General features: G+C 44.7%; 1 long non-coding RNA gene across 1 annotated transcript in view; it reads left to right on the forward strand.

Annotated features, from left to right (window-relative positions):
* The first annotated feature begins 2,157 nt into the window (after nt 1-2,157).
* The window catches only part of LOC121825902 (uncharacterized), a 76,007-nt gene continuing 62,748 nt past the window's right edge, over nt 2,158-15,416 (forward strand). The window contains exons 1-3 of the long non-coding RNA XR_013048143.1: nt 2,158-2,494; nt 14,607-14,736; nt 14,894-15,040. This is a non-coding gene — a long non-coding RNA (uncharacterized LOC121825902). The remainder of the gene's footprint in view (nt 2,495-14,606; nt 14,737-14,893; nt 15,041-15,416) is intronic.

A 15,416-nucleotide genomic window follows, 5' to 3' on the forward strand; every position in this document is an offset into this window, starting at 1 on the left:
GTTTACTCTTCCCTCTCGGTCACTAAGCATTTCCTCTAGTCTTACTATTCCTTCCGTGTATTACTGCTTAGGGGCATCTGTCAACTGTGCTCACACACAGGCTTGCTAACCTCCACTACTGCTCTGTTAGAGTAACTAGGCTGAGCCCGTTTCATAGATAAGAACAATGATACTGTAGGTTCATTGCTTTAGCCAAATTATACAACACCCTGATGAAGGAACCAACACACTGGTAGAGAAAACCTGTCTCGTAGCCATTCCACCAAATAGCCCTTTAGGATAGAACAGGACTTCCCAGAGAGTTTTAAGCCAGTATTCTTGACTTGTTTAAAATCCTCACGACATGTTAACAGCTTTAAGTCCTGTGGTGATAAAGGAGATCTGAACACCTGGCTGCATTTCTTTTGTTCAGCCTAACGGGGCCCCAGACCTCTGGCTTCCTTATGGAACCCTTCAGCCCCTGTTTGAAGTGTCTCTGTTTTGTTCATTGAGGAGAAAAGATCAGCATCTCTCATGCAAGGCCTGGCTCTGTGCCCATCTCGCTTTTGCAATGAATTTAGCAACATCTGCTTTGCCCATTAAAGTGATTTTTCTCTTCCTGGCCCCGAGCCGGCATGCTTGCTGCAATTGATTACTGGCAATTTCCTTCTCAAACCGGAGGATTCGGTGAACTCTAAACTGAATTGTTGCTCACTTGTCTCCTTTAGTCCGATGGTATACGGCTAACGTGCAAAATGCTCAAGCCACTTAGTTCCTGAATCTATAGGCTGATGATTCTGGCTAAGCACAGGGGAGGGCCTGTCAAGCGACAGTTCCCATTTTTGAACACAGTTGCCCAGGCCTGTGGTCACCTCTGGGTTTCTCAATTCACACCTAGGAAGGGGGAAGTGGCTGGGGGAGTCACCTTGCCTACAGCTAGGCTGTTGAAGTGTACACATTCTCCTTTCTGAAGTCAGGTTGCAGCACCACTGACTCAAGATCGTAGCTGACTGGCACCCTTACTAGGAGATATTTTAAAAACCAGAGTTTTAGTTCTAGAAGTAACTTCAGGAAGATGGGAGTGGTTGTGCTCCTTTGAAGACAGCAGGGTCACCCTGTACGATTAAGTAATTTTCCTCTTTATCAAAGTACAGCTGAAGCTGAGTACCTGGCCCACGGCTCTATCACGTCTCTGATTGGCAGGTTTCTAGTTTGAGACGTTGGACGTGCTGATCACTGCTCCCTCACTTCTCTGATTGGCAGGTTTCTAGTTTGAGACAGTGGGCACGCTGACTTCCAGAAAGCCCGCCTGTCTTTTTCACCTCTCTATTCCTAACACCACCCCACACAGTGCTGACACAGTGACCATACACAGTTTGCCCCCCAGGGAAAGAATTTGTGAATGGTGAGCAATGCAGCTTGGGAGACGACATCTTGACGTCTTCGGTCCCCAGAGCTTGCTGATGTGTTCTCTCCCCCCTGGATAGCTGTGATGGCTTCATATGAAGACTATGAAGATTTATTGGTTATTTAGAGAAGTGGCACTCACGAGTCTCCTCTACCACACAGGAGGGGGAAAAAAAATCAAAGGAACTAACCAAATGGCTGCTGTTCATCAGAGCGGTTAAAGTTAGGTGTCTAAAAATAAGTCAAAAGGCAGCATGAATGATTAAGTCTAGTAACAGTGGGGATGACTGGAGACCATTTGAGTCATTGCACTCTCTGTTTCTTTGAGAGGACAGCCCCCCTTTTCCACCACAGTGGCTCAGGGCAAACCCATGGTATGGGCAGACTCTTCTGAAACGGTGATTGACAATAAGGTCGCTCATTGTTAGATCAACATCGTCGGGATAAAGTTTGAGGCTCTGTGCCTCAACTTTCTGGAAGAGATCTCCCGTATTGAATTATGACTGTGAGAAATATTAGTAAAGGCAGAAAGAACGGCTTGGCTTGAATCGGAGGGCCAAACCTCTTAACCGATTAGGCTGTGCGCTGAACTCCCGAAGTGAAAGTGTTAAGGATTCCTGGGGGTTGGGGGATTCTAGGAAGGTTGTATTTTTAATCTCTGAACATTGACAGGTGGCTCCTTAGGCCTACTGCTGAACGGGGCTGCTGAATCACGGGGCCGGGGCGCGGGGTGGGTGGGATGGGGGGGGTAGGGGCACAGGATGACTTGCATTTAAGGAAAAGGCACCCCACACTCCCTCCAGCTGTGAGAACCTAGCAGAGAAAAGACTAGGAAACTGGCCCAGCTGTCTGCCCCGGGTTTTCACCATGCACTTACAGGTTTGAAGACTCGGAGTGCTCTCCCCTCCCCCTCCCCGTGACGGAGTGAGACCTGGCGGTGCTGAGTCACGTTGTTTCGCTTCTGCTGCCCACCGCCCGAGCAGCTGGGATGTGGAGTGCACTCTTCCCCTTTCCAGGGTTTCTGGCAGAAGTGGAACCGGACTTTTCCAGAGGACGGGATCACTCTGAGACTCAACTCCTCGGGTCGGGGCAAAGTCTAAAATTCCAGGTGAGCTCTACAGCTCACCCAGAGCTAACCACACCTTTTCCCTTTAGAATGCTACCACCCGTCACCAAAATGACAGTTTACCTTAAGCAAATGCTGACATAACAGCAGGCCCTGTATAGGTGGGGCACTCGATATCCCCAGACAGCTTCATGAGGTGGGCTTTATATCTTTCTTTTACTAATGAAGAAACTAATGCTCCTAAAATTGATTTTCTTCTAGGCAAGGATTATTGAGCATATTGGGCATTGTGTGGGCAATGCTGTGGATACAATGGGAAATGAGATAAACACAGCCCTTCCTGTAGGGAGCTGGCATTTGGCTGCTAATTGTGGTTAGCAGCAGCGTCAAGACTGGAGCATTGGTTGGCCTGACTCTAGAGCTTATCTAGACTCTATGTGCAATTCCTTATAATCTAAGATACCTCCTGGGGGCATGCTGGAAACTCAGCCTGCTCAGAACAAACACTCACCGAGTAGGTGGGAGACGAGCTAGGTTGACCCTTGAAATGTTAGACTCCTGTGAAGGGTAAACTCACACTGGTCGGGACCAGGCTTGTCTTCTGCCACACCCTCAGCTGTCCCTGAATAAGTCTGTGTTGGATATCAGAGAACCAGCAGTCACATTCTGGTTTTCTCCTGCCTGAGAATGGTGTCCCCAGCCTCGCTGTGAAAGCACAGCGTGTGCTGTGGCAGGCAGAGGAAGTCTCTGAGCTCTTGATATGTAGTGGCTTTAATTCTTCTTTTCTCTCAATTTTCACACGCCCCTGCACTTCCTGCTCTTTCCTGAGCCTGGAAGCGGAAGTACTGAAGTCCTGAGACAAACTGTTCTTACGCTTTTTAGAGGCTGGCTGAAACCAGAAAGGCCAAGGCTTCAGAAGACCCAGCCTTTCTGGATTCTCTGTCCAGGAGACAGGGCTGGGGGCTGAGAGCCTTTGCATTTCTACTCCTTTGGCTGGTCTGGGCTCAGCAAGGCCAGTTAAGAGTCTGATCGTAGCTGCAGCTTCTCTGTTCAACCACAGACAGATTACTGTCTTTCATTTCCTGTTTGTAACTGAATGGAGGGGTCACTAATGAGAGTCAACACTGAGATTGAGTTCTTGATTAGAGTTTGATTGTACACTGATTTGCTCACTCAACAGATACTTATCAAACACCTATTATATCCTTCATGGAGAACCCATATGAAGCTTACATTTCCAAAGAGACCACCCTGTGTGAAAAAAAAAATACGTTTCATGATAGAAGAGGAAATTGCTGTGGTGCTTTTGGTTGGATGGGGGGGGGGCACACTGCTGTTTCAACAGGATTGTCAGGAAGAAGGCCACGTTGAAGAGATCTGAAGGCGCTGAGGGAGCAGGCTGGTAGGTGGGAGGCAGAGGGTTCTAGGCAGAGAACACCCCACGTGCAAGTGTCCCGAGGCTGGAACTCCGGTGTGCCTAGAACAACAAGGCAGCCAGTGGGCTTGGAGCACAGTCAGCGAGGGTCAGAGAGGAAGGTGACAGTCAGAGGGGAAATGGGGTCAGATGTGCCCTAGAGACTTGGGAACACAGGAAGTCTTTCAGGCTGTTCTGGGAGTGAACTGGGGAGCCTCTGGAAGGTTTTGAGCTGAGGGGAGATGTGACCTGGTAGTCGCTCACTGCTTTAGCTATTTTTGCAGAAGCAGAAGGGACCTCCAACTGACCTGCCTACGCATGAGGAGCAAGGGATGATGGATGCCAGATGTGATGGCGCCCTCTTCCCAACCATGGCAAAGTATTGCTCTCATTTATTTCAGCTGAGGCAGAGGGGGCTTTGACAGGATTAGTGACTATCAGCCCAAGAAGCTGCCAGAGGAGGAGGTAGCAGGCACAGTTCTAGAAAGTTCATGCAATGTTCCTTCTCCAGGTTCAAGGAAAGAATCCGTCCTTTGCTTTCCCCAGCATCAGCAACTGCTTGCCCTTCGCATCTTTAAAGCCAGTCATAGCCTGTTTCTCTCACTTCTCCTCTCTTTGTCAGTCTCTCTCTCAGTTGGAGAGGAGTCTCTACTCTGAAAGGCTCTTGTGGTCAAGTTGGACCTATCCAGATGGTCTAGAATGAATGCTTCTCAAAGTTCCTCTGTACGTCAGGCAACATAGTCACAGGTTCTGGAACATGTATGCACCTTCAGAGGGATTACTATGCCTAACACAATTCTTAAGCACTCCATGATCACTTTAAGTAACATGACAACCTAAGGAGGAGAACATTGTTCTAGTTTTGGGCCCAAGATTAAATAGTGCCTATAGAGAAGTTGGGAAAAGCTAGGTCAGCTAAAGTCAAACCAGTTTTAGCCGGACTCAATGCAATGAATTAAGGACTGTGTTAAGTCCTCAAAAAGTGTAGCTGTGGGAAGAGGCTAGGGAGTGGACTGGGCAGGTATTGAATACAGCACCTCATCTATGCACGTTAAGGTCTTTCAATGGAATTTTGAGGATTTTCAAACAAACAATGTACTTTGACTCAAGCTAGCCTTGACTCTAAGCCTTCCACAGAGTGAGTTCATCAGTTGCTCATCTTCAGACCTTGGAGTCCCAGCAAAGTGTCTCACCTACAATGAAGGCTAAAGAAATATTTCCACCATGAACTGAATTTCTCTATTCTTCAGGCCTTACTTCAGGAGCTTTAAAACATTCTTGGCGTCCTTGTGATATTTGTTGTATCAGTTCTGGATTTGGTTGTGCATCATTCCTGTGCCTTGCTTGGATGGATGGAACACCCAGAACAATCCCTTACAATATTTCCAGGACTTGGCACAAGATATATTCGCTCTTAGAACTTGGCAGTAACTCCATAAGGCAGGATTTATCAGCTCATACTATAACAAAGAATGAACCCAGAGAAACGTTAGCTCCTCTGATGTTATATGGCTGCTTCTGGTGGCATCTTAGTTGAAAAGTAGGGATTCAGAGAGAATTCCTACTTCCATTGGTTTCTTGGGGAAGTTAGGATACTTTACTACCAATCCACTGGTAGTAGTAGAAATTTGTTCAAGAGGCCCGAAGTCTGATACCAACTTCGAGAAGACATTCCAAAGTCCCTCTGGAGCCTTAGATGATGTTCATGCCTTGCCTCTTCCAGTTTCTGTTGGTTGCTGGTATCCATGTCTTATGGCTTAATAAGCTAGAAGCCATCTTCAAGGCCAGCATCTTCAGATCTCTTCAGGCTAGAGTTCTGGTTTCATCTTTGTTACATGATAAACCACAGAGACTAAAGCAACTTAGAGGACAATAAGGCTTATTTGGCCTATACTTCACAGTCACCACCTATCCTTGAGAGAAATTAGGGCAGGGATTTGAGCAAGAACTTGAAGAATTAAATATGGAGGAATGCTGCTTGCTGTCTTGCTTGCAGGCTTGTGCTTAGCTGGTTTTCTTATATAGCCCAAGACCACCTGCCTAGGGATGGTGCTGCCCATAGTGGGCTGGGTCCTTCAACATCAATTACTAATCAGAACAACCCACCACGGATTTGTCCACTAATCTGATCTAGGCATTTCCTCAGCTGAAGCTTTTCCTTCAGATGACTCTAGACTGTGTTTGCTGACAAATTAAAGCTAACTAGAACAGCTAGGTTTTCGTATTGATTTCTCCCTATACCTCCTTAGCTTTGTTGGTGTCAAATGTTCCTTGAATAAGGACAAGCACGATGACATTTAGGACTCACTTGAATAATCCAGGATAAACATCACATCTCAGTATTCTTAATGTGCCCACACTTGCACATTTTTTTGTCCAGAATAAGGTCATACCCATGAATTCCAGGAGTTATATGATCAGATATATTTTAGAGGCCATTTCTCAGGCTTCTGCAATGCGTAATGTTCTTAACAACAGCAGTAACAACATAGCCTTCTATCTTGATGTTATGTGGCTGCTTATGGGAGTAATTTAAGTACCTATTATAAAGTTCCTTACTAAAAAACTCTTAATTGTACATATAATTAACCCTTGGTGTTTGGTATGTTTAGTTTTGGTTTTTCTTCTGTCCCTAAATTTGCATGTGTAAATAACACAAGGATCATTCACCTGGCCACCTCTAGTCACTCCTGGTTTGGGGCCAAGTCTGGCCTTTGTGAGGCCAGTGTGGATGCCTAAGGCACGTTTTTTGCATCACACTACTTGCAAGTGTTCCCTCTGCCCCAAGCCTCAGCATGTCTGAGAAGTCAGAGAGCCGAAGTTATCTGCTTTCCCTGGGAGTTTCCTGTCTCTCTCCCACTCTAAATTAATTCCCAGGTCTTAAAGAATCTCCTCCCTCCAGTGTAATCACTTTGATTCCCCAAATTCACACTTGTATTATACTTTCATTAGGGAGTCACAGTAACTAGGGCCTTGGTGGCGATAACCTTCACCTCATTTCCAGGCTCTAGTGCAGGCAGCTCTGCTCATCTTTTAAGCTCTTCCTTGGCCCCCATCCCCCACTCCACCCCCACCCCAACACCCTGCCATTTCCATTACTTTAAGTAGAATATATTCAGTCTGCTCTTTGGTGCTGGTAACATTATTGTTGCCGAATACCTGATTCTAGCTGGCACCCTCTGGGGTTTCCAGAGTTTTGTGTCCCCAGAACAACAACAACAAAAATCAGACAAAGACATACAGCTAGTAGCAGAACCAGAGACAATTTATTAAGCGTGTACTTGCAAGAGAGGAAGTAGGCCAGAGCTGGGAGAAAGGTTAGTGCTCAGCAGCGCACCTGCCTAGCACACCCTTTTCATGTGCGTGTGTTAGCTGTTCTGTGTCGTAGGCGGCTGTGGAGGAGGAGGCTCAAGGGTTCTTCTCTGCCCACAGGCTCCCCTTCTATGCTAATTTTGACCTCACTCTCTGCCCTACTCTCTGGCCACACTCTGAACTCCCTAATCATCTGCTTGAGCTGCCTTCTATGCCCCAGCTGAATCAACAGAAGGGACTCTCTCCCCTCTTGTCCCTTCCTGGTCTCTCTGTCCTGTCGCTGAAGCACTCATCCCTCTCTGGAATGTTTCATATTCACCCCACGCTTGCTTTTGTGTCCTTGAAATTCTTCTCTTCTCCCCCAGCTTATCTCAAATGCCATCTCAAATCTCCATGAAGTCTTTTGTGACCTTTCCCCATAGGCGTGACTTATCCCTCCTTTGAGTCGCCTCTCTGGGGCTTTGTGCCCCTCCTCTTTGGGGCTTATCCCATTTTACAGTTATTTGTATGCCTGCCTTTTCTTTCCTAGTGAATTATGCTTTCCTCAGAGCAGGCACCAGATCCTGTTCCTGCTGAGGTCCCCCATGGCCTCCATGCACACATTGCCTTCCGAATGCTTGGCAAGAACACATGCGGTTGCTTGCAGTCAGTGCCATAGCTGCTTTAGCTCATTGCCTGCATGGATGGGTGAGCAAAAGTCCAATGAAGGATCAGTGGAACTATTACTATTGTCATGGACTATGTACACTTTAATTTTTGGCATTCATTATTTCAGTGAACTGCAAACATTTTTTTTTGGGTGTTTTATAAATATTGCTGTTTCATTGTGCTACTAACATAATTTCCTTAGTACTACTTTGGATAGACTATTTTTACCTTGTCTTGTCTTAAGCCATAAATCCCATAAAAGAAATAGGTTTGATATGATATACATGTTCAGTGATTACCAAATAAGCATCTTTACAATATAATAAATAGTACAAGAACTGTCCTTTGGAAAAGTGCTGGCCTGAGACTCCAATGGGACCTAAACAGGCCCCCGGGATGTTCTCTCTCCACTAAGCAATATTGTACACCCTTATCGGTTAATTTAAGTGTAAGAGCTAGTCAGTAATAAGCCTGAGCTAATGGCCAAGCAGTTATAATTAATATAAGCCTCTGTGTGTTTCCTTGGGGGACACCACTGGCCAGCCAGCCGGGACACAGGAAAATTTCCAACTACAAATGGCGCTCAGACATGGGGCAAGAATTTCTACCCCAAACCTGAAAAAGCTTTAAAAAAGGGTTCTAACGGACCACACTAGTGGAAACCCATGAACTGTGGACTGGTGGCTGTGGAGCCCTCATGGGACTGGACTAGACCCTCTGGACATGGAAAACGGTTGTTTGGCTCGAACTGTTTGAGGGGCACTCAGGCATGGGGATTGGGATCTGTCTCTGGTGCATGGGCAGGCTTCTGGGAATCCGGTGCCTGTGGTGTGACACCTTGCACAGCCTTGGTGCAGTGGGAAGGGGTTTGGACCTGCCTAGGCTCAGTGAGGTGGGCTCTGCTGACTCCCCATGGGAGACCTCGATTTGGGGGATGTGGGGATGTAGGGTGGCTTGGGAAAGAGGGCTGGGGGTGGAAGGGGGGAGGGGGGTCTGTGGATAGCATGAGGAGTGAGTAGAAAATTTCTTAATAAAGAAAAAAACATTTAAAAAAGGGTTCTAAAATGGAGCCAAGAGCAGCTTCCTAGTTGTGTCTCTCAGGAAGGCTGTGATACAGAGACACTGAGGCCTACAGGCTTGAGCTACAGTATGGTGGGTTTGTGTTGTGTGGGCTTGACCTACAGCATGGCAGATTACCGCCACAATAGACAGTGATGTCTCCAAGATGTGCAGTGCACTGTGTGGTGAATTTAGCTTTTGCTAGTACAAAAAAAAAAAAAAAGGTTTTTGGGTTACGTGCTGTGGATGGAAGCATGGACCCACTGCTTCCTAGAGTCGGTGATGAGCATAGTTCCCCCAGAGCTGGCAGTAGTTCCACCATGTTGGAAAGCTGAGGTGGGCAAAGCCAGCAGCCAAAGCTGCCATTTCAATCCTAGTCATTCTACAGTTTAAAACAATAGATTCACAATAAGTCAGATTCAGATTAAATAAACCTCTAAATGGTTTACAATGTGTATAAAAATATACGTAGGCTTGGAAGAGAGAAGAAAAGGAATATAGACAGTTATATAAAGAAATAGAAAGTTTTAAAAAATAAAGTCTTTAAAGAGAAAGTAAAAGTAATATAAAAAATAAGCCACATAAAGATGGAAATCACATGAAAAGTCTGGACTACATTGTCTTTGGAATTTTTAATTGCAGAAAGACATTTGATTGTAAAGGCTACTGAGTTAACTCAATATATATATTTTAAAGTTATCTTGACTTCAAAATTTATGTCTAAGGATATGCTGCTTTGGAAAAGAGGTTCTGCTTTTGTTTCCACAGAAGATGAGAACCTATGGATTTGTTCCAGGTTAAGATGGATCAGATTTGATCAAGCCAGACCTCCTGAACCTTAACAGAAGGTTATAGCCGGTCTTCCTAGGACTTCCCAGGACATTATTCCGAATTTTCTCAGGATCCCCATAAGACTACCAGCACCCCATATCAGGAGAAAGTGACCTAGAAAACTATGGCCACATTCCCAAAAAAATGGATTATGGATGTTTGTCTTTGTTTAGGTTGTTGGTTAAAAATTGTTATTGGTCATAGTCAATCTCTTTCTAAAAGAAGAAAGGGGGAAAATGATATAGAAATATAGGATATAGATATGATAGGATAAAAGGGTAGATTATTGAATCTACTTTTATTTTTGGTTATGAGCCTAGCCTTTAATGGCTGAGCCATCTCTCCAGCCCTGAATCTACTTTTAAAGAGCAACAATTTGCTTAAAATGTTTTATATTGCTATGGATTATAGTTTATTGATACAAATTTAAAGTTAATTTTGTTATACTATATATATTTATACTCTTGTTTAAGGCATTATGTTAAGCTGACTTAAAATTGTAATGTATAACTAAGAAATACAGATTAATAATTAGTCATCCATGATAATCAAACTTGTAGTCATATTAGGTATGTTTTCAAGGTCAAGTAGAGATATATTTTAGACAGACAGGTCATCTTCAAACACTTCAAAGACCTACAGAATATGGCATTTAAATGTTTTTAAAACAGACTTTTTTGGACAGTGAGACACATCTGCTCCTGGCAGCACCAATTACTTCAAGGAGAATGATGGGCATTAAATAAACTCATATGGAGTTTGCTTTCTTTGTGGCGAAAGTTAGCCACTGGGCAAAAAAGTGCCCTTGCATAAACTGATTGACAATATGTTATATAAGCTGGACATGCAGGACCCATAGGAAGGTGATCACTCAACTTTGCAAGGCAAGATGGTCCTTCAGGTTCCTGCTTTACAGAAGAAACTGCCAGACATTCTATAGGACAGAGAGAGAAGTGACAGAGAGACTAGGCCTATAGGCTGAAGATGGATGCCCAAACGTTACAGAAGAACACTGGGTGACTGTCCAGGCAACCAGCTTTCTTTGTCATTCTAGATTTTTGGAAATTGCTTACACTGCTCTCCTGTTTACTTAGGTAATATTACATCCTTCTGGGGTCTTTGATGTAGTTGAAGATTAGAGAGTTATAATTATAATAGTTTTGCTTAGTCATGATAAAAGATAAGTTAGATACGAAACCTTAGACTCATAAATACAGGATAAATAGAATATTTTTTTGAACTTGCTAAATATAAATAGACTAGATATTGTAACTGTAATTCTTGCTTGATAAGTGTTTGTTATTTATAATTTTACTATGTTAAAGTTAAAACTTGCCTTTTTAATTAACCAGAAAAGAGGAAATGCTGTGGGATAATGCTTTTGTATACTGATTTAATAAAACATTGATTGGCCAGTAGCCAGGCAGGAAATATAAGCAGGACAAGCAGACAAGGAGAATTCTGGGAAGAGGAAGGGCAGAGTCAGGAGTCACCAGCCAGACACAGAGGAAGCAAGATGACAAGGCAGAACTGAGAAAAGGTACCAAGCCATGTGGCTAAGCATAAATAAGAATTATGGGTTAATTTAAGTGTAAGAGCTAGTCAGTAATAAGCCTGAGCTAATGGCCAAGCAGTTATAATTAATATAAACCTCTGTGTGTTTACTTGGGGGATGAGAGTGGGAGAGATTTGCCACAGGAAAACTTCCAACTACACATCCTGCCTCCTGGTGGGACTTAGGTATGAGACATACAGGGTCTGAGATGATACTGCACATTTCATCAAGCTAGGAACCACATTTGTCTTGCCTACCTTCATGTGGCAGGTACTAAGTGATAATGTATTGAATTAATATCTGTAGAACATATTTTAGAACCTATAACCATTCATGCATATATTCAAACTTCCATGTATATTTTTGTATTATATTTTTAAATTATTTGAGAATTTCACACAATGGAATATGATCCTACGTATCCCCTATTTCTCCTCTCCAAATCCTCCTGTATTCTACCCAATATGTCCTCCTACAAACTTCAGGTCTTCTTTTTGTGTGTATATGATAGCCCATTCAGTCCAGTTACTGTTGTCCCTATGCCCATGGGTGAGGGGTGATTCTCTGAAGCTTGGGAAATCTGTCAGTGGTCACACCCTCAAAGGGGGCAGAGTCTCTCTTCTCCAGCAGCCATCAACTGTCAACAGCTCCTCATTAAAGGGTGGGGCCCGGAGAGCACACCTGGCACCTGTGCAGGAATTTGGCTGCCTTGGTTTTGTATAGCTGCTGTGCAGGTAACCACAGCTGCTGTGAGTTCATGAGCGCAACAGTTCTGTCATGTCCAGAAGACAGGGTTTCACAACACTCTTTCCCATGCCCCAGCTCTTCCTTCCTCCTTCTTTCTCCTCTTCGATGTTCCCTGAACCTTGGTGGAAGAGGAGGAAGTTGGCAAAGATGTCTTACTTAGGGATAAGCACCCACAGCCTTGTATTCCCAGCACTTTGACCAGTTACATGTCTATGCACTGACTGCTGCCCACTGCAAAAAGAAGCCTCTCTGATGAACGTTAAAAGTAACCCAGGCATCTGGGTATAAGCATACATGTTTAGAAGGCAATTTGGTGGTATGACCAGTGAGCAAAATAGCGTTAGCAGATTCTACCCTAGGGTCTCTGACCTGCCTAGCCATGGATTTTGACCAGTATTTCAGTACCAGGCATCAAATTCCCTTCTGACAAGCAGCCCTCAAATCTAATCGAGAACAGTTATTCAGTGGTGCCTGCCTCTGTTGCACCATTGGGCACATCTGGCAGATCAGCATTGTTGCATACAGGGTCTAGAGCTGGGTAAGACCATTGTTGTCTTTCCCCCTAGTGATGGGCATAGCACCTTCTGGCAGTATGAAAGCTAGTCAGAGGGAGGGCGTGTCCTGGTTGGTTTGTGATTGATTTCTCTGTGTCCTGCAGCCAGAGTGTGTGGTGTCTCCACCAGTCAGGTCTTACTGGGTAGTTATGGTGAATAACCAAGGACAATGGCAATAGCCTGCGTTGTTTTGGAGCACTCTTGGGTCTTCCTGACAATAACTCATAGGGAGGTATCCCTTCTCTTCACTGTGATTTTTCACTTAGTAACCCATGCCTTCTGGGAGCAACATTGTCTACCCGTGAAGGAAACTTTCCTAATTCTTTTTCCAAAAGTTTTATTTAGAAATCCACTTACTAACTAGTAGGTTTCTATAAGGCTTTAGCATAGATGCTGAGTTTTGGTTAAATTACCCACTCTTCCATCTTCTAATGTTTATTGCTATCTGATCTTTAACCCCAGCGTTCCTTATTCTTCTTTCATGTCATATTCTACTATCTTCCAATTCTATTTTATAACTGAGTTACGATAGAGTAGGTTTCCATACCCCTTTTTCATGTACCCTTCCTTTGAGTGAACCCTCCTCTAGCTCTCTGGTTTCTCCCACGCTCCTGCACCCCTTCCTGCTTGACCCTTCCCACCCTGAGCATTTCACTCTTCTGCTTCCCTCCCCTCCCCTCACACTTCTGTATGGCTCTTCATCATTCTGCCTCTCTCTCAGCCCCTCATGTCCTCCTCAGACTTTATTGAATAAGGTGCTATGGTGTGAGCATGTTCCTCCAGAGTTCCTACGTTGGAAACATAATCCTCAAACACTTATGTTAATGGCATTTGTAGATGTTGCCTTTGGGAAGCAACTGATGTCGGATGAAGTAATGGGGGCAAGGCCCCCGTGATGACACCGGCGGCTTTATAAATGGAAGAAAACTCAAGCTATGTTTTGGCGTGTGATGCCCTCTACCATGTTAGGATATAGCAAAGATATACTTACCAGAAGCCCTACCATGCTCTTGGTTATCCCAGAACCCAAAATTGTGAGTCAAATAAGCTTCCATTTATTATTACCTAGCCTGAGCTATTTTGTTACAGCCAGAAGAAGCAAAGTCAGTTTTCCATCACGTTGTCCTTTGACTTCACTCCTGAACCTCAGCAAGATGTCACTGAGCAGCTCTGTGGGTGTCAGCTAGTCGGTTGCTTCCTCTGCTGCCCCTTTTGGGGGTAACTCTCTTGGCACTCTGTCCACTCCCACCTGCCACATGCCTGGGAAGCTCTTCTTAGAATTACAGAGATGGATAAATTCTTCTTAGGGCATCAGATACGCGCCATGGCCAGTCACAGGAGAACGTGTCTTTTGAAACTCTCTCTCTGGAGAGTATTTGCTGAAGAGAACAATTACTCTGAAGTGACGTGACAGGCAGGAAATGCAAGCCCCCCCACAGTGTCACTCCAGGGCAGCCAGCAGCTCCCCAGCTCCCGCTTTTCCTCTACTCTCACCGCGGCTGCCTTTCCCTCAAAATGAATGAGAACACGAAAATGATTAACAGCTTTGTTCATTCTTCAGTGTCGTTTCATTTTAAATCTGGGCTGGGACAAAATAGGCCTTTGAGTGTGAGAGGTAGGTTTTAGCAGAATTTCTTTGGTGGTGCTGTCTTTACCTTCACTGACAAAGTGCACTCCCCTGATTTGACAGGCTGTGGGAGAGGATGTCTGGTGTGAGGGGTGAAAGTTATCTGCCACATCATTTGGTTCCCCACTTCAAGCAGCAGTGAAGAGGGGATAGAGGGGAGAAGATGGGGGGGGGCGGCGCGTGGCCTCAGGCTCTGATAAGAATAAGTGATGGGCCTCTAGGTCAGAAAGCTCAGAGTTTGAACCCCAGCCTATGGTAGCTTGTGCCTCTCCACCTTCTGTTTTCTTATTCTTAAAAGGGGGAAGAACTCGTTCCTCAACATTGTCCTTACAAGGAGGGAAAGCATTTCATCTCGGGGTCTGACACATAATTGGGGTTCAGCAATATAAGCCTTCTCTTTCTTTCAGGATCTCTACAATACGTGATTGAGTTATCATGGCAACTTATTCTCCTTCTTCTGCTCAATGAAGAGTCCCAGGGCTGTGAACTACAGAGGCAAAAACGGACGCATGATGCAGCTGAAATCTTTGTGAAGCTGTGAGTGACAATCTTGTCATGATGTTTCTGAGGGCTTTTCTAGCTTGGGCAGGATGAGTTGAGAGTTCTTTGGCCTGTCTTTCAGCATATACATTCTGCAACATGGAAGCCCCTGGTCTGCCATCATAGTCACGGACGGTATCCCTATTATTTACAGGAAATGTCTGTGAATGAAAAGGAGGACTATTAAAAAATCATACCGGGCACCAGATATGGTGGCACTGGCCTGTATCCCAGTACTCCAGAGGTGGAAGCAGGAAGATCAGGAGTTCAAAGCCATCCGTGGTTGCAAAGAAAGTTCGAGGTCAGCTTGGGCTACACATGACTCTGTCTCAAACATCCAAAATAAAGTAAAATAACATGACATGACCCCCAGGCAGCAGGTGTAAGTAAGGATTGTCTCAGGGAAACTGGCTATATTTTTGCCTCAAACTCAATACACATATTTGATCCTAAGCTCTGAGCAACTTCTAAGGCTTTATTTGTATCCAGCTTCCATGCATTTTGAATTATGTCAGTTTTTTTTTTTTTAAATTTGGTTAATGATTCTTGTCATGTGCAAGGACTATCTGGAAGGAAAGTTAAGATGCACAGCACAAGGTACAGGTGAGGGCTATGAAAGCCAGGGAGGGAGTCAATCCAGAACCCAGATAATCTTGCTGTTTCCTACCCTAACATGC

Source organism: Peromyscus maniculatus, chromosome 1 (genome assembly GCF_049852395.1).
Source record: "Peromyscus maniculatus bairdii isolate BWxNUB_F1_BW_parent chromosome 1, HU_Pman_BW_mat_3.1, whole genome shotgun sequence".
In the NCBI taxonomy this organism is placed as follows: Eukaryota; Metazoa; Chordata; class Mammalia; order Rodentia; family Cricetidae; genus Peromyscus; species Peromyscus maniculatus.